We start from the raw sequence: 27,670 nt of genomic DNA, 5'->3' as shown, positions 1-27,670 counted from the left end.
AGTAGCTGGGATTACAGGTGTGTGCCACCATGCCTGGCTAATTTTTATATTTAGAGATGGGGTTTCACCATGTTGGTCAGGCTGGTCTTGAACTCCTGACCTTGTGATTCGCCTGCCTCGGCCTCCCAAAGTGCTGGAATTAAAGATGTGAGCCACCGTGCCCGGCCTTGTAATATGCATTTTTAAGTGCAGAGTTTAAATACAGTTGCTTAAGAGCCTTGGGATGCAAATCTGGTTTTCCTTGGGTCATAAGGAATTTTTGCTGACAACCTTTCACAGTTGTACTTTAGTAGACATTATTAGCATTTAGTAGACATTATTAACATTTTTCATAGTTTTCAGACAAGTTCTTTCCTGCTTTTAAAATTCCTTCCTCCAGTCTTCTCATGTATCCCTTGGAACAATACAGCTCTTACTGAGGGATCTGGAGTTATCTGGGTTTGAACCCTGGCTCAGCAGTTACTTAACCTCTCTGTACTTCACTATTCTGCTTTGTAAAATAGAATAGTAATATGTCGTACGTTTTTATGAGGATTAAATAGGCATTTGGCACTTTTTTTGGTCACAGATGTTCGGTAAGCCTGTATATTATTCTTCTCAGTCTGATAACACTTGTCACGTAGTAGGCAGTGATTTTTTCCTTTATAAGCTGTACATGTATACATAAACATATAAATGTACCTCATAGACGTTGCTCAAGGAAATAATCATAGACATTCCTACTGTAATTGTCTCTGTCCCAATCTTGGGGGGAGATTTAGATTCACTTTTTTAGGATACTTGTAGGATCCATATGTTAACCATACACCCCCCAACCATGTCTACATTTGCTGCATATTACTTTGAATATAACATTTCGGCACTGCGTAGTGCTATGAAAAAAATGGTAAATATTATTTCTACCTCAGACTATATGATTTTTTTTTTTTTCCTGAGACAAGACCTTACTCTGTTGCCCCAGGCTGGAATGCGGTGGCGCAGTCATAGCTCACAGCAGCTTTGCACTCCTGGACTCAAGCAGTCATCCTGCCTCACCCTCCTCGGTAGCTAGGATTGCAGGCATGTGCCACTATGCCTGGCTAATTTTTAAATTTTTTGTAGAGATGGAGTCTCGCCGTGTTGCCCAGGGTGGTCTCAAACTCCTGGGCTCGAGCAGTCCTCTGCCTTCGGCTTCCCAAAGCATTGGGATTATAGGTGTGAGCCAATGCATCTGGCCCAGACTATATGATCTTAATGTGTACGTTGGAAATGGTTAAATTCAAGGCGCTGTTACTACCTTACATCTCTGACCTGAATTGGAGGCCACAGTTCATTAAGTGGCAATCTATTGATCTAAGTACAGTTACCAACTAAATTTTTCAGTGGTTCTCAATGGGGAAGGTACCATATATCCAAAGGGTATTTGGAAAAGTATGGAGGCGTTTTTGGTTGTTAAGTGACTGTGGGTGGGAGATGCACCCCTGGCATTTGGTGGAGAAAACTCAGAATTGTTCACCCAAAATGCCAGTAGCTTCACTGTTGTGAAATTAAGCTAAATACTTTGGTAAATCAGTAGATAATGTTTTATCTTAGTTATAAAAAAATGTTGAGGCTGGGCATGGTGGCTCACGCCTGTAATCCCAGCACTTTGGAAGGCTGAGGCGGGTGGATCACAAGGTCAGGAGTTCGAGATCAGCCTGACCAACATGGTGAAGCCCCATTTATACTAAAAATACAAAAATTATCTGGGCATGTTGGCGCATGCCTGTAATCCCAGCTACTCAGGAGGCTGAGGCGGGAGAATCGCTTGAACCTGGGAGGCGGAGGTTGCAGTGAGCCGAGATTGCGCCACTGCACTCCAGCCTGGGCGACAGAGCGAGACTCCGTCTCAAAAAAAAAAAAAAAAAAAAGTTGGAGCGTGGCCTTCTCACCTTCCCATGGCATGTGCTGATCCACTGTTATCAGTGTACTCTGAAAAAGGGGAGTCATCTGGCAAAAATGTCACTTTGTCTCCTGTATTCAAGGCTCCCATTCCACCAGATATTGTGAACTTTGTTCACACCAACTTGCACAAAAACAACAGACAGCCCTATCTTGTTAGTGAATTAGCAGGTCGTCAGACCAGTGCTGAATCTTGGGGTACTGGCAGAGTTGGGTCTCAAATTCCCAGAGTTTGAGGTGGTAGGACTCACTGTTTTGGCCAGGGTGCTTTTGGAAATATCTGTCATGGAGGCCACATGTTTGCACCAACCAAAACCTGGCACTGTTGGCACTGTAGAGTGAACACAGTCCAAAAAACCATATGCTATCTCTTCTCCCCTGGCTGCCTCTGCCTTACCAGTGCTGGTCATGTCTACAGGTCATCATATTAAGGAAGTTTCTGAACTTTTTTTGGTGGTCAGAGATAAAGTTAAGGCTACAAGACAATCAAGGAGGCTGTTTTGCCACTTGAGAAACTTAAAGCCTGGAGTGATTAAAAAAAAAAAAAAAGGGCTATGCCTGTCAGCAAATGAGAGCTGGCAAGTGCAAAATGAGAAACCATTGTATCCAGCGCAAGGGACCCTGCGTCGTCTATAATGAAGATGATCATATTGTCAAAGCCTTCAGAAACATTCCTAGAATTACTCTGCTTAATGTAAGCAAACTGAACATTTTGAAACTTGCTCCTGATGGGCATGTGGGACGTTTCTGCATTTGGACTGAAAGTGCTTTCTAGAAGTTAGACAATTGTGTGGCACTTGGTGTAAAGCTTCTTCCTCAAGAGTAACTGCAATCTTTCCATGCACAAGATGATCAATATAGGCCTTAGCAGAATCTTGAAAAGTCCAGACATCCAAAGCCCTTCAAGCACGTTGCAGGAAGATTCATCGTAGAGTCCTGAGGACGAACCTCCTGGAAAACCTGAGAATCATGTTGAAGCTAAACCCATATGCAAAGACCATGCACTGCAACACCAGTCTTTGCCGGGCCAGCAATCACAAACTCCAGGTGGATAAGGCAGTGGCGGCAGCAGCGGCAGCAGCAGCAGCAGCAGCATCATCAGCAGCACTAGAGGCCAAATCAGACGAGAAAGGGGGTTGCAGTCAGGAAGCCTGTGGTGGGGAAGAAAGGAAAGAAGGTTGTTGTTGTTAAGCAGGAGAAACCTCTGGTGGGAAAAAGGGCAGCAGCTACCAACCAAGACATCAGCAGCTGAAAAAGAAACCTACCACAGAGGAAACAAAGCCTGCTGCATGAACTTGTTGGTTTATTCCATAAAGGTCAAATAATTTTGGACAGCTTATTTTTAATAAATACCTGATCAATGGAAAAAAGAGTGATTGCTCATGGCAGGAAGCTTTTTGAACAAATCCTTCAGCGCTGTAGTATGTAATCGCTGAATTATTCAAGGGGAATTAGGCCATATTTTCTCAGTTGGGAGAGTAAGGTATTTTCCTGAAGATTCTGAGGGCGTTTGCCATTATGAATGTATTTTGGTAGGGTGTAACTTCTAAAATTGAGTAGTTGAATGGCTAGAGTGGTTTAGTGGTTAAAGAAGATTGGCATTATTCCTTTAGTAATCTTTGTATCTTCATGGTTGATGGAAATAATACAATTTGTGCCTTGCATTCCAGTGATGCCTGATTATTGTTTGTACTGTTCTTTCTTTCTTTCCTTCTTCTTTTTTTTTTAAAGAGCAAATGATGTATTTGTTTGGCAGATCAATAAGATTTTATTAGGTATGTAATTTAACTTGTTGTAGCTTGTTTCACTTGAGCCTAGTAAGGACTTTGACGAAGATTTAAAAAAAATAATTATTCTCAACTTCCACCTACCATTTTATCAGTCTCTAGGGTAATGTTTCTCAAACATTTTTGGCTGTGGTTCATCGTTCAAGATGTATTTTACTTTGAGACCCAATACACACATAAGTATATCGATATCTAAAACAAAAGTTTCATGAAATAATACTTACCCTTATTAGGTGCAGTGCAATCTGCTCGTTTCTATTTTATTCCATTTTATTTAATTGCAAGATGTTGATGTTGGCGTAGGAAATTGCTTCTGTGACCAGTGTATTATGAATTGCAGTTAAAAATACTGTGTTAGGATATATGTTCATGAAATTTTAACTCAGGCTTTAAAATATATCCCAAGTCTTACTATATCTCTCTGTTCAACTATTGCCCTTGGCTAAGCCACCTTCATCTCTCTCCTAGACTTCTCCAGTAACCTCCTAATTGCATTCTCTGCTAACTCTCATCCCCTGCCATCACCTAGCTCTGTTCTTTTAGCTGTCTAATTGATGCTTTTAAAATGTTATTCTGGTCATGTTGTCTTCACTATTACTTTCTTTCCCCCACTTTCATTTATTGTGGTAAAATACACATGAAATTTACCATCTTAATCATTTTAAGTGTATAGTTCAGTGGTATTATATACATTCATAATGTTGTGCAACTGTCATCACCATCCATCTCCAGAACTCTTTTCAGCTTGTAAAACTGAAACTCTACAGCCATTAAACAAATAAGTCCCTATTCCCTCCTCCTCCTTCCCCCTGGAAACTACCCTTCTACTTTGTGTCTGTGATTTTGACCACTCTAGGTACCTCATATAAGTGGAATCCTACAGCATATATAACTTTTTATTATAAATTTAGCCTATGTGATTTTAAAAAAAGTTTATATAATGTTTTACATACAAGTTAAAAATTAAAGTAGTAATCATCGACCTCAGACATCTAGAACAAGTTATACCATGGAGCCCTCCTGCTCAGCAGCATTGAGGCCTGGACTGCCTTGTTTCCTCTTCCCTTCAGATTGGCAGAAGTGATTACTTCTCTGGACTTGTAATATTTTTGTTTTTTGGTAAGTGAATATGAGGAGAGACTTGACTTTTTTGTTTTTTTCTGAGTCTTGTTCTTTTGCCTAGGCTGGAAGTGCAGTGGTGCGATCTTGGCTCACTGCAACCTCCACCTCCCAGGTTCAAGTGATCCTACCACCGCAGCCTCTCAAGTAGCTAGGACTACAGGCATGCCGCCACCACGCCCAGCTAATTTTTTGTATTTTTAGTAGAGATGGGGTTTCACGATGTTGGCTAGGCTGGTCTTAAACTCCTGACCTCAAGTGATCCACCCGCCTCAGCCTCCCAAAGTGCTGGGATTAAGGCTGGAGCCACTGTGCCCAGCTCAAGAGACATGGCTTTTTTTTTTTTTTTTTTTTTTTTGAGACAGAGTCTCACTCTTGTTGCCCAGGTTGGAGTGCAATGGTGCGATTTTGGCTCACCACAACCTCTGCCTCCTGGGTGATTCTCCTGCTTCGGCCTCCCGAGTAGCTGGGATTACAGGCATGCGCCACCACACCTGGCTAATTTTGTATTTTTAGTAGAGACAGGTTTTCTCCATGTTGGTCAAGCTGGTCTCAAACTCCCAACCTCAGGTGATCCTCCTGCCTCAGCCTCCCAAAGTGCTGGGATTACAGGCGTGAGCCACTGTGCCTGGCTGAGACTTAGCATTTTGAAAGACAAGATAATGTGCTGAGCCAGACAGCTCAGGATCCTCCGCATCTATTTTATTATTTGCTTTTGGAAAAGACACTATGGTTGTATGTATGGAAAGGCTGACTTGGGAGTCATGACGTCTGGGTTTTCCTGGCTTTGCCACTTACTTATTTGGAGACCTTGGGCAAATTGCTTACAACCCTTCAGAGCTTTAGTTTCTTAGCATCTGAAACCATTGGATAGTTTAGATTTCTTCAAACCCTAAAATTCAGAAATTCTATCATCTTTTTGACAAGGTTTTGAGACCTTACAAGAGTGTGTTTTTCTGTTCTGCCATCCTGATTTTTTTCCCATCTACTGTAATCTGAATGCTTAGAAGAAGGACAGTAAATTTTAATCTGTCACACTCGATTATTGTGATGAAATAATTCCAGAATTGTGATTATAAAATAGTCTGGACATACAAAGTACTATGCAGATGACAAATACTATATATGCCACATGGGGATGAAAACTGGAGATGAGCACCTCATCCTGTGCACTTTCTGTGAACTGCTCTGTGGTTACGATCTTATGATCCACCTAGGGTAGTGGTCCCCAACATTTTTGGCACCAGGGACCAGTTTCGTGGAAGACAGTTTTTCCATGGACTGAGGCAGGGGGGCAAGGTTTTGGGATGAAGCTCTTCCACCTCAGATCATCAGGCATTAGATTCTCATAAGAAAGGTGCAACCTAGATCCCTTGTATGTGCATTTCACAATAGGGCTTGTGCTCCTATGAGAATCTAATGCTGCCTATGAGAATCTAATGCCGCTGCTGATCTGACAGGAGGCGGAGCTCAGGCCGTAATAGTTGCTCCCCACTACTCACTCCTGCTGTGTGGCCTGGTTCCTAACAGGCCATGGACTGGGGGTTGGGAACCCCTGACCTAGAGAGTCTTTTGATTCTGCTTTACTGTGCTTTCCTTGAATTGTAACATTCTCCTTGTGTTATGTTTTGTGCCTTGAGTGTGCCTAATCCAGCCAGAGGTAAAGCTGGGGAATTGTCCTCTTCTTTGGTGCTTGAGGCACTTCTGCAGGAAAATTTAGCTTTAGAAAAGATAAGGTTACCAAAATTCTGACTGCCTAGTTTGTGAGCTGGGCCCCTAGTGTCACCATAGGGAGCTATGGTTTCATTATTATACATTTTGTTTTTCACTAAATATCGTAGTTTTTTTCTCTGAAATGCTAATGAGCTGTCATGTGACTATATTTGCCTTCAAGTTATTGGGAGGATTGATAGCGTCTGTTATAGGCAAAACAAAGCTCTGTTTTTTTAATCAGGGAAGAATATTAGTAATAGAGCTCTTTCGTAGCTCTCAGGCTTTTCAGGCTCTTTCATAGCCCCATTTGTTAAAGACTTTTTACTTTATTTTGCCTCATTTGGCAAAAGACATGGATGTGCTCTAAATCTATTAACTGCTTCACTCCAATGAGACTCTTACCATTGTAGTACCTGAGGGCACTGTTCAGCTCACCGCTGTGTACTCATGGCCAGATTGCCATCAGCCTTTTTTTCATACAGAAAGAACCATAATGTGCATACTGTGTCTCTATAACATAATGAACTGAGTTCTGGGCAACTTTAATTGTAACCTTAAAGGAGCTAATGGTATTCATATGTTAGGTAAGTTTACCTTGATTTTTGAACAAACAGTGCAGTTTCCCAGGGAATCAAAGTTAGACTGCTTTACATTATAGAGAAGGGTGTGTGTGTGTGTGTGTGTGTGTGTGTGTATGTATGTATGTATAAAGTTGAAAGCTTCGTTCTGTGGCTGTATTGAAGGAAGTAACTTTGGGAAGTTTTTTTTTAGACTATGAATAAGAGCAAATTGATGAATTTTTTTTGGGAAGAGGATTAAAGCAACTCATAGGAATTCAGCACCCTGATGTATGTCATAGTGCTGAAATTTGCTTAGTGTTAAAGTCAGATGGCATAACGTGGAGTTACCATTTGACTAGCAATTCCTGTCATCATTATATACTCAAGAGAATTGAAAAAATATACCAACACAGAAACTTTTACATGAATATTCATAATAGCATTATTCATAATAGGGAAAAAATGGAATAGTCCAAATGCCCATCAGCTGATGAGTGGATAAATAAAATGTGGTATAGCTATACAGTTGAATATTATTTGGCAATGAAAAGGAATGGTGTACCAATACATGCTTCAACATGGATAAACCTTGAAAACATTATGCTAAGTGAAAGAAGCCTGTCATAAAGGACCACATACTGTATGATCCCATTTATGTGAAATGTCCCGAATAGGCAAATCCGTAGAGACAGAAAGTAGATTAGTAGCTGCTGGGGGCTGGAAGAGAGGGGAATGGAGAGTGACCACTTAATAGGAATGGGGTTTCTTTTTAAGGTAAAGAAGATGTATTAGCTAGTAGTGATGGTTCCACAGCTTTGCGAATTACACTAAAATCCACTGAGTTGAATACTTCGAAAGGGTGAATTTTACAGTATGTGAATTATATACTAGTAAAGCTATTATCTAACAAGTAAGACCAAGTTATCTGTATAGGTAAGATACCTGTCTTTTTTGCTGAGTAGAGCTATATGAAATTCTGATACATGGGATGCCTTGATTAAAGATACTCCATATCATCATTTATCTAAAGGCTTATGTCAACTTGGAAATCATAATTGCAAAGAAAACTTTTTTTTTCCTATTGAAGGATTAAATGTTAGATGTAAAATTCCGTAGCGTCTGACTCTGTGGATGCACAGAAGAAAGGAATAAGTTGTATACATATTATACATATTATAATCTAGAACTAAAAATATTACAGAAGGGAAAGCCCAGATACCTAATAAAACTATAAAGCTGGCTCTTTCTCAAACAATGGGATACTATTTTACACGCTTAAATTTTGCAAATATTATAAAATCTCATACTACCAATTGTTAACAAGGATATGGGGAAAGAGAAACCCTAATACACTGCTGATGGGTGTGTAAATTGAGCTCTGTTGAAAGTTTTTGCCAAGATTTTGTGAAGGTGATGAATATGTCCTATGAACCAGCAGTACAAAATATACATCTTGTATATATTTTGCATAAATGGTGAACCTTCCATTTATGCAAAAGGAAACATGTACACGCGTTTTAATTTCATTTATATTTGTGATAGGAAAAAATTTGGAAGCTACAGAGAAATGGATAAGCAAGCAGTGGCATTTTAATGCAACCTATTGCTCTAGTACAGTCAGAATGGACAAATCAGGTCTACATATGTCAATATAGATACATCCTGGAAGCATTATGTTGAAAAAAAAGAAAGCAAGTGGCTTGGCATGGTGGCTCATACCTGTAATCCAGCATTGAGGCTGAGGTGGGAAGATTGCTTGAGGCCAGGAGTTCAAGACCAGCCTGAGCAATGTTGTGAGAGCCTGTTTCTATTATTAAAAAAAAAAAAAAGGAATAAAAATTAAAAACAAGTTACAAAAAGTTAAATGTGATACCTCTTATGATCATTTAAGACAAAATAAAAACATGCCTATAGTCCCAGCTACTTGGGAGGCTGAGATGAAAGGATGAGACGGGACAATTGCTTAAGCCCAGGAGTTCCAGTGTAGCCTGGACAGCATAGTGAGACCCCATCTTTTAAACAAACACATCAGTCAATCCAATACTGTGTTGTCTAAGGAAAACATATGTATGCTGCAAAATTATTTTAAGATGTGGATTAAAAGAAGCTATATTACCTTCAGTGGATATTTACTTCTGAAGGAGAAGACAGGACAGTGGAATGAAGAGGGAAGCTTTCAACTTACCTCCAATATTCTCTTTCTTAAAATCTGATGCAAATATGGCAGTGTGTCATAAATTGTTATGTTTGGGTTTATCATTTCATTTTTCTGTATTTTAAATAAACTTTCATAATTAAAAATTAGGAAAAGTCACCAGGCATAGTGGCTGACACCTGTAATCCCAACACTTTGAGAGATCAAGGCAGGAGGATCAATTGAGGCTAGGAATTTGAGACCAGCTTGGGCAATGTAGCAAGACCTCATCTCTACAAAAAATACAAAAACTAGCTGGGTGTGGTGGTGCACGCCAGTAGTCCCAGCTACTCAGGAGACTAAGGTGGGAGGAATGCTTGAGCCCAGGAGTTTGAGGCTGTAGTGAGCCGTGATGATACCAGTGCTTTACAGTCTGGGTGCCAGAATGAGACCCTGTCTCAAAAAAGGAAAAGTGAAAAAAAATCACATGGGTGAGTTAAAAAAAAAATTATTGGGCTTACGTTTTTTTTTTACATGTTTCTATATTTGCTGTCCTAAAACTGATTCATCCTAATAGTCATTAATGTTGGTTTTTGAAGAAGTACAATGAATGTGGTTCATATGTTGTGTTTTTATTATAAAATCACCACTTGTCCATATTTTGTTTATTTTTTCCTTGATTGAAAAGTGCTTGATTAACACAGTAATGTTACACAGTAACACATGATTGAATTCTTACTAAAAGTGCATGGGTTTTTATGTTTTATAGTTTGGACTTTAGTTTCCCTCTGTAACAGCATTTGTGTCTTTTTTTTTTTTTGAGATGGAGTTTCGCTCTTGTTGCCCAGGCTGGAGTGCAATGGCGCCGTCTTGGCTTACTGCAACCTCCACCTCCCAGGTTCAAGAGATTCTCCTTTCTCAGCCTCCCAAGTAGCTGGGATTATAGGCACCCACCACCATGCCTGACTAATTTTTGTATTTTTAGTAAGAGACGGGGTTTCACCATGTTGGCCAGGCTGGTCTCGAACTCCTGACCTCAGGTGATCCACCCGCCTTGGCCTCCTAAAGTGTTGGGATTACAGGGGTGAGCCACTGTGCCTAGCCAGCATTTGCGTCTTTATTGGTTGTGTGAGAATACTGCCTGCTAAGTATTGTACTGCCCTCTTTCAGATGTTCTTTATACATACTTTGATTCTGAGGAAGGCTGTAAACTAGTATGATACTGGCAGGCGCTTACCACATTGTTGGATGCCTTAAAAGTTTATTGTTAGGAATATTATTATTTTTAATAAATGTTTACTGTGTATAATAAGAAAGTGTAAATTACTAGATGGAAGTATGCTTTTGACAAGCTTCTTGGAGACAGGTTTTTAGAACTGAAGAATGGAGTGAGGGATAGATTATGACAATTATTTTAGCTATTCATCTTAAATCTTAAGAGAGTTAGCACAAGATATGCATGCCTTCACAAGACGTGGAAATTCCTTAGCATTAATCTTTAAATTAGCAGACTTGGCTGTGGATATTTTCCCTGTTAACATTAGTTTCCTTTCTGCCATTCTTCTTCTTTTTAGAGTTGGAGTCTCACTCTGTTACCCGTGCTGGGATGCAGTGGCATGATCACAGCTCACCGCAGTCTTGAGCTCCTGGGCTCAAACTATCCTTCCACCCCAGCCTCCCAAGTAGCTGAGATTATGGGCATGCACCACCACACTTGGCTGCTTTTTATTTATTTTGTTTTTTATTATTTTAGATTTTTTGAGACAGGGTCTCACTCACCCAGATTGAAGTTCAGTGGCACAATCTTGGCTCACTGCAGCCTTGACCTCCTGGGCTCAAGTGATCCTCCCATCTCAGCCTCTGTAGTAGCTGGGACCACAGGTGTGTGCCACCACACCCAGCTAATTTTTGCATTTTTTTTTGTAGAGCTGGTGTTTCACCATGTTGCCCATGTTTCTCGAACTCCTAGGCCCAAGCAGTCCGTTCGCCTCAGCCTCCCAAAGTGTTAGGATTACAGGTGTGACCCACAGTGCCTGGCCCCAACTGGCTACTTTTCTAAAAAAAAAAAATTTTGAGAGAACGGAGTGGGGTCTCACTACATTGCCCATGCTGGTCTCGAACTCCTGACCTCAAGTGATCCTCCTGCCTTGGCCTCCTGAGTCAATGATATTATAGGTGTGAGCCACTGCACCTGGCCCTTCCGTCATTCTTAGAGGAAAGGATGTTACATACCATCTCTTCTGTTTAGTATAGATTAATGTTCCCTTCTTGGTTTCATTTTCTTTTTTCCTCCAAGAAGTTACTGAGTACTGAGTTTTTTTATATTTTAGATTGAGTTTTCAAGTTCACCTTTCCTCCAGAGCAGTGTTTTTTGAACTGCGGTATGTGGGTGGGAGTGAGTAGTGTTATTGAAAAGATCATGAATTCTGGCCGGGCCTGGTGGCTCACACCTGTAATCCCAGCACTCTGGGAGGCCAAGGTGGGTGGATCACTTGAGGTCAGGAGTTTGAGACCAGCCTGACCAACATGATGAAACTCGTCTCTACTAAAAATACAAAAATTAGCCAGGCATGATGGCACGCGTCTGTAATCCCAGCTACTTGGGAGGCTGAGGCAGGAGAATTGCTTGAACCCAGGAGGTGGAGGTTGCAGTGAGCCAAGATCGCACCACTGCACTCCAGCCTGGGTGATGGAGCAAGACTGTGTCTCGGGGGAAAAAAAGATCATGAATTCTCAGGAGTCTTACCAGACAGTGGTTTAAAAAGATCAGATGTAGGCCGGGCGTGGTGGCTCACGCCTATAATCGCAGCACTTTGGGAGGCTGAGGCGGGCGAATCACCTGAGGTCAGGAGTTCAAGACCAGCCTGACCAACATGGAGAAACCCCATCTCTACTAAAAATACAAAATTAGCTGGGCATGGTGGTGTATGCCTGTAATCCCAGCTACTCGGGAGGCTGAGGCAGGAGAGTCGCTTGAACCTGGGAGGCAGAGGTTGCGGTGATCGCACCATTGCACTCCAGCCTGGGCAATAAGAGTGAAACTCCGTCTCAAAAAAAAAAAAAAAAAAAAAAAAAAAATCAGATGTAGAATTGAATAGGGATGTTTTTCTCTGTGTCTGCCCTTTCCTTGTACCTACCTTTTGAAGGCATGTCAGAGATGGGTAGTGCCCCAGAGATGTTTAGAAGTGGTCACATAAACATGCCATGTTTGTAGCGAAAATGGTCGTTTATTTTATGTATTTATCTTGTTACATTTGATTATTATCAAGTAAAATGGTTAATGTCTATTATGTACATAATATCCTTTAAAGTTGTGCTTTCTCTCATTCCAAAATGGAGTCTTTCAAGTTGGAAATACACTCATATCAGGAATATGTGGGATTCTGAGCTGTGGTTTTCTGTTCAATCTCATTATAGTCTTTTTTTTTTTTTAATTTTTTTTTTTTTTAGACAAGGGTCTTACTCTGTTACCCAGGCAGGAGTGCACGAGTGCAGTGCAGTGTCACTATCACGGCTCACTGCAGCCTCGACCTCCCAGGCTCAAGTGATCTTTCCACCTCAGCAACCCAAGTAACTGGGACCACAGGTGCTCACCACAGTGCCTGGCTAATTTTTAAATTTTTTGTGGAGATGGGGTCTCCCCATGTTGCCCAGGCTGGTCTCAAACTCCTGGGCTCAAGCTATCCTCCCACCTCAGCCTCCCAAAGTGCAAAGTGCTAAGTGCTGGGATTACAGGCGTGAGCCACCACACTTTGCCTCCAGTTAATTTTTAAAATTTTATAGAGATGAGTGTCTCACTATGTTGTTCAGGCTGGTTATGAAGTCCTGGGCTCAGGCCATCATTCTGCCTTGGCCTTTCAAAGTGTTGGGATTACAGGTGTGAGCCACCATGCCTGGCCTCATTATGATCTTAATGGTGACAGAAAACCAACTACTTTAGGTATACATTATATTGGAGGTTTTTCCTAGTAGCTGTTTTGTATTTTTAAAGATACACTTAACATATTGAAGGTAGATATCTGTTGGTGTAGAAAGTTTGTGTATTTTCCCTAGTCCATTTTTGGGACAATTTGAAGTTTAAGCCAAAGTCTGAACTTGGAAACATAATTTCGCTTCCTAAAGGGGTAATCTAAGGAATTCCAGACTTATGCCACAATTTAGAATCCCTTGCATTATCCCTTTAAAAGGTGGGAAAAGTAAATTTATGGTGTAAATTGAACAATTTAGGGAGATGCTAGGATTATCAGCATTCACTTAAAAGTTACTGAGTTATTATCAGCATTCACCTAAACGTTACTGAGATGAATAACTTAAAATAATTACATCCATATACTGAGATGAATAACTTAAAAATAATTACATCTTTAGGCTGGACGTGGTAGCTCATGCCTGTAGTCCCAGCACTTTGCGAGGCCAAGGCAGGTGGATCACCTGAGGTCAGGAGTTTGAGACCAGCCTGGCCAACATGGCAAAACCCCGTCTGTACTAAAAATAAAAAAAATTAGCTGAGTTTGGTGATGTGCACCTGTAATCCCAGCTACTTGGGAGGCTGAGGCAGGAGCATCACTTGAACCCAGGGGGTGGAGGTTGCAGTGAGCCAAGATCATGCCACTGTACTCCAGCCTAGGAGACAGAACAAGACTCCGTCTCAAAAAAAAAAAAAAAATTACATCTATACATATGTTGCCAAGATGCTATGTAAGAATACTACAAAAATATCAGTTGAATATATTTAAATCAGAAAAAACCGCTTAGTGTTTGTTGAGCTCTTACTGTCTTAGCATTGTTAGTGCTTCTCATGTAGTATGTCACTCAGTCCTCACAGTTAATTCGTGAGAGTTGTTGTTATACTCATCGGGATAAATATTAGGTTGGCAAAAAAGTAATTGCAGTTTTGCTATTGAAAGTAAAAAACCACAATTACTTTTGTACCAACCTAATAACCTATGGTCATATACCCTGGTAGTAAGTGGTGGTGTTGGCTTGTAAAATCAGATGCTTTGACTAAAATAATGGTGCTGTTCATCACCATATTGGCTGAAGAAAAGTCACCATGGATTGTTTATATCACCTGAATTTCAAATAGTTGAGCTATGGAGATATACAAGTTGTGAAAGCTTTTTGATTCAAAGATGTGGAACATTGTGTCGTTTAACACATACTATTTCACTTTTTACTGCTATTCACCTGGAAAGCAAATTTTTTTTAAATATTTGACTCATTTTATAAAAGATTTTTTTAATTTAAAATTTAATCTGAGTATAATATTTTTCTGAGAAATACCTCAGCATATCTCAATATTTTATATCTAAATCTAGCATTTATATTTTATCTTAGAACTTTGACTTATGTAGAGCTCTGTGAGGTACTAATTAAATTCTACCAATATTTACTGAGCATTTGAGCATCTTCTATATGCAAGGGGCTGAACAAGCTGGTTGAGAACAAAACGGGGAAGGGAGTTAACATTTATTGAACACCTGTTAAATTTTAGATCTTCATCTCATTTAATCCGTATAGTAACTTTGTTAGTAGGTACGATCCTCATTTTATACCACAGGAAACTTAGGCATGGAGGAGTTAAGCTCTCATCACCTAAATGGCAGTTCTGGAATTTGAACCTAAGTCCATGCTACTTTTCTAACACACAATACTGCCTTGTGTGTAAATATAAATTGGGTTCCTATTTCTAGTTTATAGTCTAGTACAGGAGTTCACAAAGTGGAGTCTGCAGATGAACTGCTGGTGGTCCCTGATTTCACTTTTGGTTGTCACAAGTTCACAACTATAGTCGTTCGTCAGTATTCATGGAGGATTGGTTCCAGTACCCCTGCTGTGGGTACCAAAATCCATGGATGCTGAAGTCACTTATATAAAAAGGTGTAGTATTTGCATATAACTTACATCCTCCTGTATACTTCACATCATCTCTAGATTATTTATAATAACTAATACAAGCCAGGCGTGGTGGCTCACATCTATAATCCCAGCACTTTGGGAGGCTGAGGCGGGTGGATCTCTTGAGGCCAGGTGTTGGAGACCAGCCTGGACAACATGTGAAACCCCGTCTCTACCAAAAAGTACAAAAATTAGCCGGCGTGGTGGTGCATGCCTGTACTCCCAGCTACTCAGGAGGCTGAGGCACGAGAATAGCTTGAACCCGGGAGGCGGAGGTTGCAGTGATCCGAGATCACACCACTGCACTCCAGCCTGGGTGACAGAGCAAGACTCCATCTCAAAAAAAAAGAAAATAATAATAATAATAACAACTAATGCAGTGTAATGCTGTAGTTATACTGTATTGTTTGGGGAATAATGGTAAGAAAAAAAAAGTCTGTAAATGTTCAGTATAGATGCAGCCATTCACTTTTTTCCATGAATATTTTCAATCCATGGTTGGTTGAATACACAGAAGCAGAACCAGTGGATACAGAGGGCTAACTGTGTTTTTATGATAATGTTAAAATGTTACTGCTTTTTTCACTGATGATGCAAAAGCAATGACCGGTAAGACTGCTGGCACCTTAGCACAAGTTGAGAGAGTGGCACCAGACTGTATCATGGTCATTGTTTTTACCACCATGCACTCACAGGAAAAGAAAAAGAATAGTTTCACTTACAAATGTCCCTGATGCAGAGACCTGTCATAGTGGCTTATCGCTGTAATCCCAGGGTTTTGGGAGGCCAAGGCAGGAGGATCATTTGAGCCCATGAATTCGAGACCAGCCTGGGCAACATAGTGAGACTCCCATCCCTATAAAAAAATAAAAATATCCTTGATGCAGTAGTAAAAATATTATTATTTTTAAATAGGTCTCAAACTCCTGGCTTCAAGTGATCCTCCTGCCTCAGCCTCCCAAAGTTCTGGGATTACAGGCATGAGCCATCACACCCAGCCAAAATATTTATCAAATCTGAATCTTCTACTGAATATCTTTTGTTTGTTTGTTTGTTTGTTTTTAAGACACAGGGCCTCTCTGTGTTACCCAGTCTAGTCTTGAATTCCTGGGCTCAAATGATTCTCTTGCCTTGGCCTCCCAAAGTGCTGGAATTACAGGTATGGGATTCTATGCCTGGCTCTCGTTCTTAAAAGTTGAGATAAAAATCACATATTATAAAATTCACCTTTCAGAAGTACATAATTCAGCCAGGCATGGTGGTTTATGCTTGTAATCCCATCACTTTGGGAGGCTAAGGCAGGCAGATCACTCATGGTCAGGAGTTTGAGACCAGCCTGGCCAACATGGTAAAACCCTGTCTCTACTAAAAATACAAAAATTAGCCAGGTGTGGTGGCGCGCACCTGTAGTCCCAGCTACTTGGGAGGCTGAGGCAGGAGAATCACTTGAACCTGGGAGACAGAGGTTGCAGTGAGCTGAGATCGTGCCACTGCACTCCAGCCTGGGTGACAAGGCAAGACTCAGACTCAAAAAGCAAAGCAAAACAAAAAAAAAAACAAAAGTACAATTCAGTGGTTTCCAGTATTTTCACAAGATTGTGCAACTGCCACCGCTGTCCAATTCCAGAACATTTTCATCATCCCAAAAAGAAACTTCATACTCCTTCCCTCTCCCTTTTCTCTCTCTCCCTAACACCAGGTAACCACTAGTCTACTTTCTATCTCTGTGGATTTACCCATTCTGGATGTTTCATATAAATTGGATAATACAATATGTGGTCTTTTGTGTCTGGCTTCTTTCAGTTAGCATAGTGCTTTCAGGGCTCATCCATGTTATAGCAAGTTGTTATGGTTTGGCTGTGTCCCCACTCAAGTCTCATCTTGAATTGTAACTCCTACAATTCCCACATGTTGTGGGAGGAACCCGGTGGGAGGTGATTGAATTACAGGGGCGGCAGGTCTTTCCTGTGCTATTCTCATGATAATGAATGAGTCTCATGAGAGCTGATGGTTTTAGAAACGGGAGTTTCCCTGCACAAGCTCTCTCTTTGCCTGCTGCCATCCATGTAAGACACGACTTGCTTCTCCTTGCCTTCTGCTGTGATTGTGAGGTTTCCCTAGCAATGTGGAACTGTAAGTCCGTTAAACCTCTTTTCTTCCCAGTCTCAGGTATGTCTTTATCAGCAGCGTGAAAACGGAGTAATACACAAGTGTAACTACTTCATTTCCTCTTTTAAAAAAGCAGCTTTATTGAGATAAAATTCACAGACTACACAGTTAATCCATTTCAGGTGTATGGATTTTTTGTTTTTTTTTTAAAGAGATAGGGTTTCATTGTGTTGCCCAGGCTGGATTACAGTGGCTCTTCATAGGCATGATTATAGCAAACTGTAGCCTTGAACTCCTGAGCTCTCTTGATTCTGAGACCTCAACCTTTCAAGTACCTGGGACTATAGATGTGCACCTCTGCACCTGGCAAAGTGTACAATTTGATGGTTTTTAGTATATTCACAGATACATACAACCATTGCCACAGTTTATTTTAGAACATTTTTATCACCTCAAAGAGAACCTGTACCATTTAACTTTTACCCTGCTATCTCCCTGTTCCCCCCAAACCAAAGAACTACTAATCTACTTTATTTCTCTATATGTGTCCCAATTCTAGACTTTATATGAATGGGATAATATGTGAACTCCGGTTTCTCCACATCTTCACCAACACTTGTTATAATCTGACTTTTTGGTTTTACCAATCCTACTGGGTGTGAAGTGCTATGTCACTGTGTTTTTTTTTTTTTTTCATTATTTCCTAATGACTAGTGATGTTGAGCATCTTTTGATGTGCTTATTGTCCCTCTTCTTCTTCTTCTTTTTTTTTTTTTTTTGACAGAGTCTTGCTCTGTTGCCCTGGCTGGAGTGCAGTGGCGCGATCTTGGCTCACTGCAAGCTCCGCCTCCCGGGTTCACACCATTCTTCTGCCTCAGTCTCCTGAGTAGCTGGGACTACAGGCACCTGCCACCACGCCCGGCTACTTTTTTCTTTTGGTCTTGTTAGTAGAGACGGGGTTTCATCATGTTAGTCAGGATGGTCTCAATCTCCTGGTCTCGTGATCGACCCACCTCGGCCTCCCAAAGTGCCGGGATTATATTGTCTATTTTTATATTTTCTTTGGAGAAGTGTATATTCAAATCCATTGCCCATTTTAAAATTTGGTTGCCTTATTGTGGTTGAATTGTAAGAGTTCTTTATATATTCTGGATATTAATCACTTATCAGTTATATGATTTGTAAATACTTTTTCCCATCTGTGGGTTTTCTTTTTCACCTCTTGATATTATCCTTTGATGCACAAAACTTTAAAATTTTGACAGAAATACCTGGACCTCCTGTTTATCTAGTTTTTTCCTTTGGTTCCATGTACTTTGTTTTATTTAGGAAGCCGTTGCCTAATTGAAGGTCATGAAGATTATACCTGTATTTTCTTGTAAGAGTTTTACATTTTCATTTTTTACATTTAGATCGTTGATCCATTCTGAGATAATGTTTGTGTATGGTGTGAGGTAGGCAGTCTAACTTCATTCTTTTCTTTTATTTTTTTTGTGAGAGGGTCTCACTCCTGTTGCCCATACTGTGCAGTGGCACAATCAAGGCTTACTGCAACCTTGACCTTCCTGGGCTCAGGTGATCCTCCTGCCTCAGCCTCCTGAGTAGCTGGGACTACAGGCGCACACCACCATGGCCAGCTAATTTTTTTTTTTTTTTTTTGTAGAGACAGGGATTCACTATGTTGCCCAGGCTGGTTTCAAACTCCTGGGCTTAAGCAATCCACTCATATCGGCCTCCCAAAATGCTAGGATTACAGGTGTGAGCCACCACTCCCGGCTCTGCATTCTTTATTAGGATTATGTTCCATTATTTATGACCAAAAAAAGTAAAATAACACTGGCTTTAAAAATGATATAAGTCTATTTTTTGTCTTGTATAAAGAAGTCCAGAAATAGCCCAGGACTGGTTTGGTGCTCTGCAATATCAGAGAACTAGTTTTTTTCTGTATTTGTTGCCTTGCTATTCTCAACATGTGGCCTCTTCCTCATAGTCTTAAGTTTGCTGCTTGTACTCCAACCATCTCATATACATTTCCGGCCATGAGGAGGGAGAAGTGCCTAAAGAATAATGTACCCAATTCTTTAATTTTTTTTTTTTGAGACAGAGTCTCACTCTGTCGCCTAGGCTGGAGTGCAGTGGCGCGATCCCAGCTCACTGCAAGCTCCACCTCCTGGGTTCACGCCATTCTCCTGCCTCAGCCTCCCGAGTAGCTGGGACTACAGGTGCCTGCCACCATGCCAGTCTAATTTTGTGTATTTTTTTAAGTAGAGACAGGGTTTCACTGTGTTGGCCAGGATGGTCTCGATCTCCTGACCTCGTGATCCACCCATCTTGGCCTCCCAAAATGCTGGGATTACAGGCATGAGCCACCGTGCCTGGCCCCTAGTTCTTATAAGGACATTTCCTAGAAATCACACCTAATACTTTTATTCATGTCCTTTGGCTCGAACTAGTCACATGACCCCACTTAGCTGCAAGGGAGGCTGGAAAACATAGTCTTCCTTCTGATATGCATTTAGCTAAAACTTACGTATTCTTTTACTGGGAAGAAGGAGTGAGAGGGGATATTGGGCAACAACCTCCCAGGCCTGTCACAATGATCTATGTGAGGTTCTTTTACTCCCTGCTGCTGCTGTTTTCTTCCCCACCTCTCTCACTTTTCCAGTGAATTTTTATTATTAAGACATGATTCAGGGTCCCAGGGTGGGGATTACCATATACCCAGGTTCTTCTTTACCATCCTGGGAGAAGGACAGAGGTGGGGTGGAGCCAGTTCAGATCTTCCCAAGAAATGTGCCTTCTGCCCATGGTCATCCCAGGCTGAGGCCCAGGGTATAGGGCAGGGAGACTTGTACACACGCTGGTACCATTCACAAACAGAGACATCACCCGTATGTATGTGTGTGTGTGTGTGTGTGTGTGTGTGTGTGTATGTATGTATGTATGTATGTTGGAGTCTTGCCCTGTCACCCAGGCTGGACTGCAGTGGTGCAATCTCGGCTCACGGCAAACTCCGTCTCTCAGTTTCAAGTGCTTCAGCCTCCTGAGTAGCTGAGATTACAGGCAGCTGCCATTGTGCCCAACTAATTTTTGTATTTTTAGTAGAGACAGGGTTTCATCATGTTGGCCAGGTTGGTCTCGAACTCCTGACCTTAAGTAATCCACCAGCTTCGGCCTCCCAAGGTACTGGGATTACAGGCGTGAGCCACTGCACCTGGCTATACATTACCCCCTTTAGCAGTTGTTGCCTTCTTGAAGTGGTGGAGGTCCAGGTATTTCTGCCAGCCATTCCTGGTCTGGTTCTGGTTGGGGAACCGGCTGTCAAAAGGGGCAGTCCTATAGTTCTTGATTTTGGTCTTGATGTCTTCTGCCATGGTGCAGTTCTCAGCTCAGTAGCTACTCTCTGCTGTCTTCTTTTTTCAGAGACAGGGTCTCAGGCTGGAGAGTAGTGGCATGATCATAGCTCACTGCAGCCTCAAACTCCTGAGCTCACATGATCCTTCTGCCTCAGTGTCCCTGATGGGACTACTGGTGTGTACCGTTGCACCCACCTTATTTTCTGCTTCTTATTGGTAGTCTGATATATAAAAAGGCTCATAATTCTCTTCCTATTGTATTATTTTTTTCATGTTATATGCGACATCTGAGTTATTACGTTCAGGTGGTTCTTCTCTTTTAATTTGGATTACTAGTATTCTTCCTTTCTCCTTGATTAATTTAGAACCTTTCTATTTTAAATAGGCTACCCATAAGGTATTTGAAGATTTTCATGCTGGTGTGCATTTACCTTTTCTTTTTTGCTATCCACATCATGCTTGCTGCCTACATTAGATGCTTTCAAAATGTACAGCACTGACTGCTGACTAGTGCTGCTGTGTGTCTTAGTGCTTTATAAATTTACAGTAATTGTACTTAGATGTAGTTGTAATGTGTAAACTCCTGTAGTGATGTAGAGAACACTTTAGTTGTATTATTTACTTTGTTTGGAAAATGGATGTGTTTGCCTGTACTATGTCTTCCCTCATTGTTTTAAAGCTTTAAATATATAATTGTGCTGAGCTTAAAATAGTATTAAAATATCTGTTGCATTTTATTTGATCAAAAATTCTCAGCACCTTTTACAGAGTATTAATTGGCTAAGAGTAATACTGTTTGAAGGAAGAGGCTGTGAAAGGAAGAACAATGAGCCATGACTAAAGAGCTGTTTTTATTTACATTGTCAAGGTTCATTGTATTTCCAGAGGTTCTGCCTTGATCAAAGTCTTTAATAACCACAAGTAAGTGAAAATGCATTTTTAACACAAACTCTATACCGTATTCCATGAAGGTAACTTGAAGAGCCATTGCTTTTGTGTGGTAACTGATCTTACCAGAGTAGATTAGTTTAATTAATAAGCTAGTTTTTATAATTAAAGTGTAATTGGAAGAATAATTCATGAACATGCTGTTGATGGCCTGAGTGTTTTCACTGGTGCTACAGTACTGTCATCAGTGTGTGCATTGTCCTGAGAGTTCCTCATTGTGGCTCCGGTAGGTGCTTAGAAGCTTTAGGCTTGACCTCTTGACCCACAGACACACTTCAACCTTGAATATACACTTTCCTCTGAATGTGTGTTGCTGTGTTTGGATACTGTTACAAAATTATGACAGGTTCTTTTTTTATGGCAAGATATTTTATTTCCAGTATTTTAAAAATATTTGCTCAAGAATTTAGGAAAATATTTATGGTTCATTTTATAAAGTAGGAGCATATTCTTGATCTATCCGGAGAGGATGTCATTGAGAAACCTAAGGATATGAGGCTTCTGGCACTGGAAAATAGGGCTTTTCTTCAAATGCCCCATTGTCATGTGAAAACAAAGCACAATACTATAAATGTCTTCCTTTCCCCCAAACTACTGCCTGTCTTTATGCTAGGTGAGGTTTGTCTCAACAAGTTTTTCATTCCAAAGTTAATATTTTCAAAAATGGTCTTTTTTATATTATTCATACCTGAACAGAATTATTATTGTAGATTTTCTGTGTGGTAGATTTTCTTACTGTGGCAGGTTTTCTGTGGCCTGGCATCATTTCAGGTTGTGTAGGCTGATTGCTGCATGGAGTTTTGATGTAAGAGTAGAATCGACTGAAGAATTCCTAACTTGAAAATTGTCTCATAACAGATTACATAATTTTGTAGGTGAATACACGAAATATGTGCAGATGATCATATTTAAATTTATTCAGGTCTCTTATACGTAGCATGTGGACTTCTAAATATCCATCACTCAGTCTCTTAGAGAAGAACTCTCTAGAAGACAAATAGAATTCCACCTTTAAAAATTGGAACACATTTGAACACCATAGAAAAAGGATTGAGAATCATAAGGAAAGCATACCTGTAGTGTTTGTGGGTATGAATAAAGTTCAAGGAATGTAGTGAAGTCATCTTGTCAAAATAGTGCTTTAATTTTCAAGCAGCCTTTTTGGAGGTAGGGGAGGAGTTTAAGGCAGATTGTCAAATTTCTGTTAAATGTTTGCAAGAAAATATTACCTTGTAGTTAATCTCTCTACTTTTCAGAGTACCTTCTTATAAGACCCTTCATGATAATAGGACAGATAATAATAACAAATGTTTATTCAGAGTGACTTACTCAAGGTCACATCACCAAACTCAGTGATTTATTAAGACACAGGTCAAAACAACATTATTACATTTTTATTAGGGGGCCAGGCAGAATAGTAAATTATACCAAACTCAGAGTCAGGTGGCAGGCTAAGGTGAACAGCTCCCTTGTCATTCTTTCTCTACACACCTGCCAAAATGATTATTTATTTATTTATTTTTATTTATTTTTTGAGACGGAGTCTTGCTCTGTTGCCCAAGCTAGAGTGCAGTGGTGTGATCTCGGCTCACTGCAACCTCCACCTCGCGGGTTCAAGTGATTCTCCTGCTTCAACATCCCTAGTAGCTGGGATTGCAGGCACTCGCCACCATGCTCTGCTAATTGTTTGTATTTTTACTAGAGATGGGGTTTCACCATGTTGGCCAGGCTGGTCTCAAACTCCTGGCCTCAAGTGATCCATCAGCCTTGGCCTCCCAAAGTGCTTGGATTACAGGCATGAGCCACCATGCCTGGCCCTCAAAATGATTATTTAAAAAGATAAATCAGCCAGGTGCGGTGGCTCACGCCTGTAATCCCAGCACTTTGGGAGGCCAAGGCGGGTGGATCACGAGGTAAGGAGTTCAGTACCAACCTGGCCAAGATGGTGAAACCCCGTCTCTACTAAAAATGCAAAAAAATTAGCCGGGTGTGGTGGCGGGCACCTGCAATCCCAGCTATTTAGGAGGCTGAGGCAAAGAATTGCTTGAACCCAAGAGGTGGAGGCTGCAGTGAGCCGAGATCACGCCACTGCACTCCAGCCTAGGTGACAGAGTGAGACTCTGTCTCAAAAAAAAAAAAAAGATAAATCAGATCATACCACTCCATTGTGTAAAACCTCCCAGTGGCATCCAGTTGTTTATATAATATACTTATGTCCATTCCTCTCGGGCCATGCCATTCATTTAGTTCCTTCAAGATGCCAAGCTCATTCCTGCCTCATGGCTTTTTAACTTGCATATGCTGTTCGCTCTGCATGGCTGGCTGTTTCTTGTCAAGTTCAGACAGAGTCATAGAGGCATGAGATCTGAAGCTTGACTGCCCAGGATCAAGTATTTAACCTCTCAGTGTCTCAGTTTCCTCAACTGTAAAAAATTATGGATAATATAGGTAAATATACATCTTAGTGTTGTGAAGATTGAATGCATACACATACAGTGCCTCATTTATAATAAGGGTTGGCTATACAAGTCTCATTTGGATATCACCTCCTCAATGAGACCTCTTTTGGTCATTTAATCTAAATTAGCCACCTGGCCCCCAGGCACATAATGCTTATAGTTATCGGAAAACTTTTTATTGTGTATTTATTTTCATTTTTATATCTCTCCCACTATAATGTAGGCCCACGAAAGTGAAGACACATGGTAGGGGCTTGTTGGGAATGGTATAGAGAAGTAGTCAATAAAAAGGGGTTGAGCTATGGTATAAAACACATACTTTACTTTTTTTCTGTTTTCTTTTTTAAATTTTCTGTTTCTTCTAGCTGGTGAGTTCACGTCCCTATACCTAAGCCCATGAGCTTACTTGTGTCTTTAAATTTGAGGACAGCTGATTGTCCCTCAGCATTATAAAGTTAGAACTTTCGCTAGGTGGGGTCGCTCACGCCTGTAATCCTAGCACTTTGGGAGGCCGAGGTGGGCGGATTGCCTGAGCTCAGGAGTTTGAGACCAGCCTGGCAACATGGTGAAATCCCGTGTCTACTAAAATACAAAAAATGAGCCGGGTATGGCGGCGTGCGCCTGTAGTCTCACCTACTCGGGAGGCTGAGGCAGGAGAAAGCTTGAACCCGGGAGACGGAGGTTGCAGTGAGCCAAGATCACACCACTGCACTCCAGCCTGGGCGACAGTGCAAGGCTCCGTCTCCAAAATAATAATAATAATAATAATAATAATAATGATAATAAAATAAAGTTACAGCATTATTGAGCTTCTTCTAAAATAGTGTAAGTAGAAAGTGCTGATATGCGATTAGATACTCAGCAGTATTTGACAATTTTAGGAATCAGAGGGATGGTGAGGGGTGGTCCAAGATCCAGAGTAGGTGATCTGAGACTAGGAGTTTATGAATTATCAACTGAGTCACGTTTGAAAGCAATATTATTATTTCCTTTATCTGTAACTCAGCCTCTTTTCTCTTTCTCAAACTCTTTCTACTTTTTTTCTGTTATTCTCTTCCTATTCTTGTAATCTTTGTTGTTTCTCATTGTCTTCATTCCCATGTTTTCCTTCTCGTGTACCTAATGGAAACCCAAATGACATTTCCATTATTGTTCTTTGGTCCCTCGACCCAACATGGAAAATCAAATTTATTATCTCCACAGATAAAATTCCTCCTCTTTTCCCTATTTCTGTTAGCAGAATACTGTTGTAATGACTGCCCTGGCTTAAAACCTTCAGTAATTTTTGACATCTGTCTCTCCTCCATCCCCAACAATCAAACAGAAACACATTCTATCTTGTATAAATCCTGTCTTCATTCATTATTAACTCGACAAAGATTTGAGTTCCTGTTCTGTGCCAGGTACATTGTATGGTCGTTCCCTTCTTTGTATTTAACTACCCCTATTTAACTACCCCAATTCAGGATATCAACACATTATACTTTGCCTAATGAGGTAGCTTTGTAACCTCCCCCCGCAACCTCATATTTCTTTTTTCCAATCCAGTTTAACTCCACCGCCATATTAATTTCCTTGTACTTGAACCATGTGATTTCTCCACTGCCATATTAATTTCCTTGTACTTGAACCATGTGATTGGCCAAACTGTATTGCCCTTTTAGAACATACTTCACGTTTTCTCACATCTATGACTTTGTTCATGCAGTTATGTCTCCAGCTTCCTGAGGGCAAGAACTTTGTTTTATTTACTGTAATCCTCAATACCCAGACAGCACCTGGCATGTAGTGGGTACTCAATATTTGTTGACCAGGTCGGTCTTGAACTCCTGGGCTCAAGAGATCCTCCCCGCTTTGCTTCCCAAAGTGCTGGGATTACGGGTGTGAGCTACCACACCTGGCCCTCTCTGGAAGCTTTTTCTGATCTTCTGTGTATTTATACCTGTGACAGAACCCTCTTTCCTTTTTTTTTTTTTTTTCGTTTCCTGTATCTGTGCTGACTTTGTATATATGATGTGTTTGCTGTAAGGTTAATATACATAGTAAATTAACAAATATTTATTAAGTTCTTTTTTAATTTCAAGTATTGTATCTGGGTACTTGAGACAAAAAACCAGTAGAATGGAGTTCCTTTCAGTGAATTTACCATCTACTGGGAGATCAATCCATGATAATAGTAAAAGTAAGCAGTGATAAAAGCAATCTTGGGATGTTGTGGAAGCCTAGCCGATTCGAAGGGGATGGATAATAAAGAGAAGGAGGTAGGGTGGGGAAGAAGAGGCAATTCTAGGCAGTCACAGTAAAGAGCCGCATAACCAGTACCAGTGATTAGAGTGTGTGAATAAAGGGGAATGGTGAGAAATGAAGCCAGTAGTGAAGGGGCCTGTACTGTTGTAATTGAAGAGGTAGTGTTATATTGTTACTGTTATCCTTTTTGTTGGGGGAAGAGGAAATATTTGGATGACTGATTCCCTGTAGAACCATCAAGAGGAGCTGAAGTGAGCAAAGGCCAAGTAATTTATGGACTGGCCATAAATTATTTTTTGCCATTGGCTATTTGTCACCATTGGCTGTTACCAAAGGGTATTTATCACCTTGGCTACCCAATTTGTTGAGAACTCTATAGATACCTCGAAGTCTACCCCGCATCTTACTACTTTGAGATGACCACTTAAGATGCTTAAGTTTTTTCTATTATTCACCCCCATGTTTCCCTCCCTCCCTCCCTTCCCCCCTCCCTCCCTTCCCCCTTCCTCCCTTCCCCCTTCTCCTCCTTCCCTCTTCCCCTCTTTCCCCCTTTCCCCCTTCCCCCTTTCCCTCCTTTCTGCCTTCCCTCCTTCCCCCCTTTCCCCCTTCCTCTTCTTCCCCCTTCCTCTCCCTTCCTCTCCCTCCCCCCTTTCCCCTTCCCCTCCTTCCCTTTCCCCTTCCCTTCCCCTTCCCTTCCCTTTTTCTTTCCCCGTCTTTTCTTTTCTTTCTTTCTTTTCTGCCGTTTATTACATATCACAATTTTGTGGGTGAGGATTTTGGACAGGGCTTAGGTTAGGGATTATTCTGCCTGCTCCATATGGTATTAACCTGGATCCATACAGTGTTAAGTGTCATCTCTTAGTGTTATTCAGTAGGTGACTAGGCTTGTCTGAGGTTGGCTTTGTTCATATGCCTGGCACCTTGGTGGGGTTGTCTGGAAAGCTGGACTCAGCTGGATTCCTCTGCCCTTCTGTGTAGTCATGAGACCTTTTTTTTTTTTTTTTTTTTTGAGACGGAGTCTCGCTCTGTCTCCCAGGCTGGAGTGCAGTGGTGGCACAATCTCGGCTCACTGCAAGCTCCGCCTCCCAGGTTCATGCCGTTCTCCGGCCTCAGCCTCCTGAGTAGCTGGGACTACAGGTGCCCACCACCACGCCCAGCTAATTTTTTTGTATTTTTTATAGAGATGAGGTTTTACCTTGTTAGCTAGGATGGTCTCGATCTCCCGACCTCGTGATCCGCCTGATGAGACCTCTTTTTAAGATCTGTCCATCAGGGTAGTTGGACTTCTTACATGGGGGCACAGGGCTCCAAGAGACCAAAGTAGAAGCTGCCAGTCCTCTTAAAGTCTAGACCCTGAACTGGCATACCATCACTTTCACTGTTCTCGACTGGTCAAGGCAGACAGAGGCCAGCTCAGATT

General features: G+C 41.1%; 1 protein-coding gene and 1 pseudogene across 1 annotated transcript in view; both read left to right on the top strand.

Annotated features, from left to right (window-relative positions):
- MRTFA (myocardin related transcription factor A) overlaps positions 1–27,670 on the top strand; it is a 216,579-nt gene that overhangs the window by 46,676 nt on the left and 142,233 nt on the right. The gene's annotated exons all lie outside the window — the stretch shown is intronic.
- On the top strand, positions 45–5,154 carry LOC103888978 (large ribosomal subunit protein uL4-like; annotated as a pseudogene).

The sequence above is a fragment of the Pongo abelii genome, chromosome 23 (assembly GCF_028885655.2).
Source record: "Pongo abelii isolate AG06213 chromosome 23, NHGRI_mPonAbe1-v2.0_pri, whole genome shotgun sequence".
NCBI lineage: Eukaryota > Metazoa > Chordata > Mammalia > Primates > Hominidae > Pongo > Pongo abelii.
The sequence above is the reverse complement of the archived record's forward strand: the minus strand, read 5'-3'. Positions and strand labels throughout refer to the sequence as shown.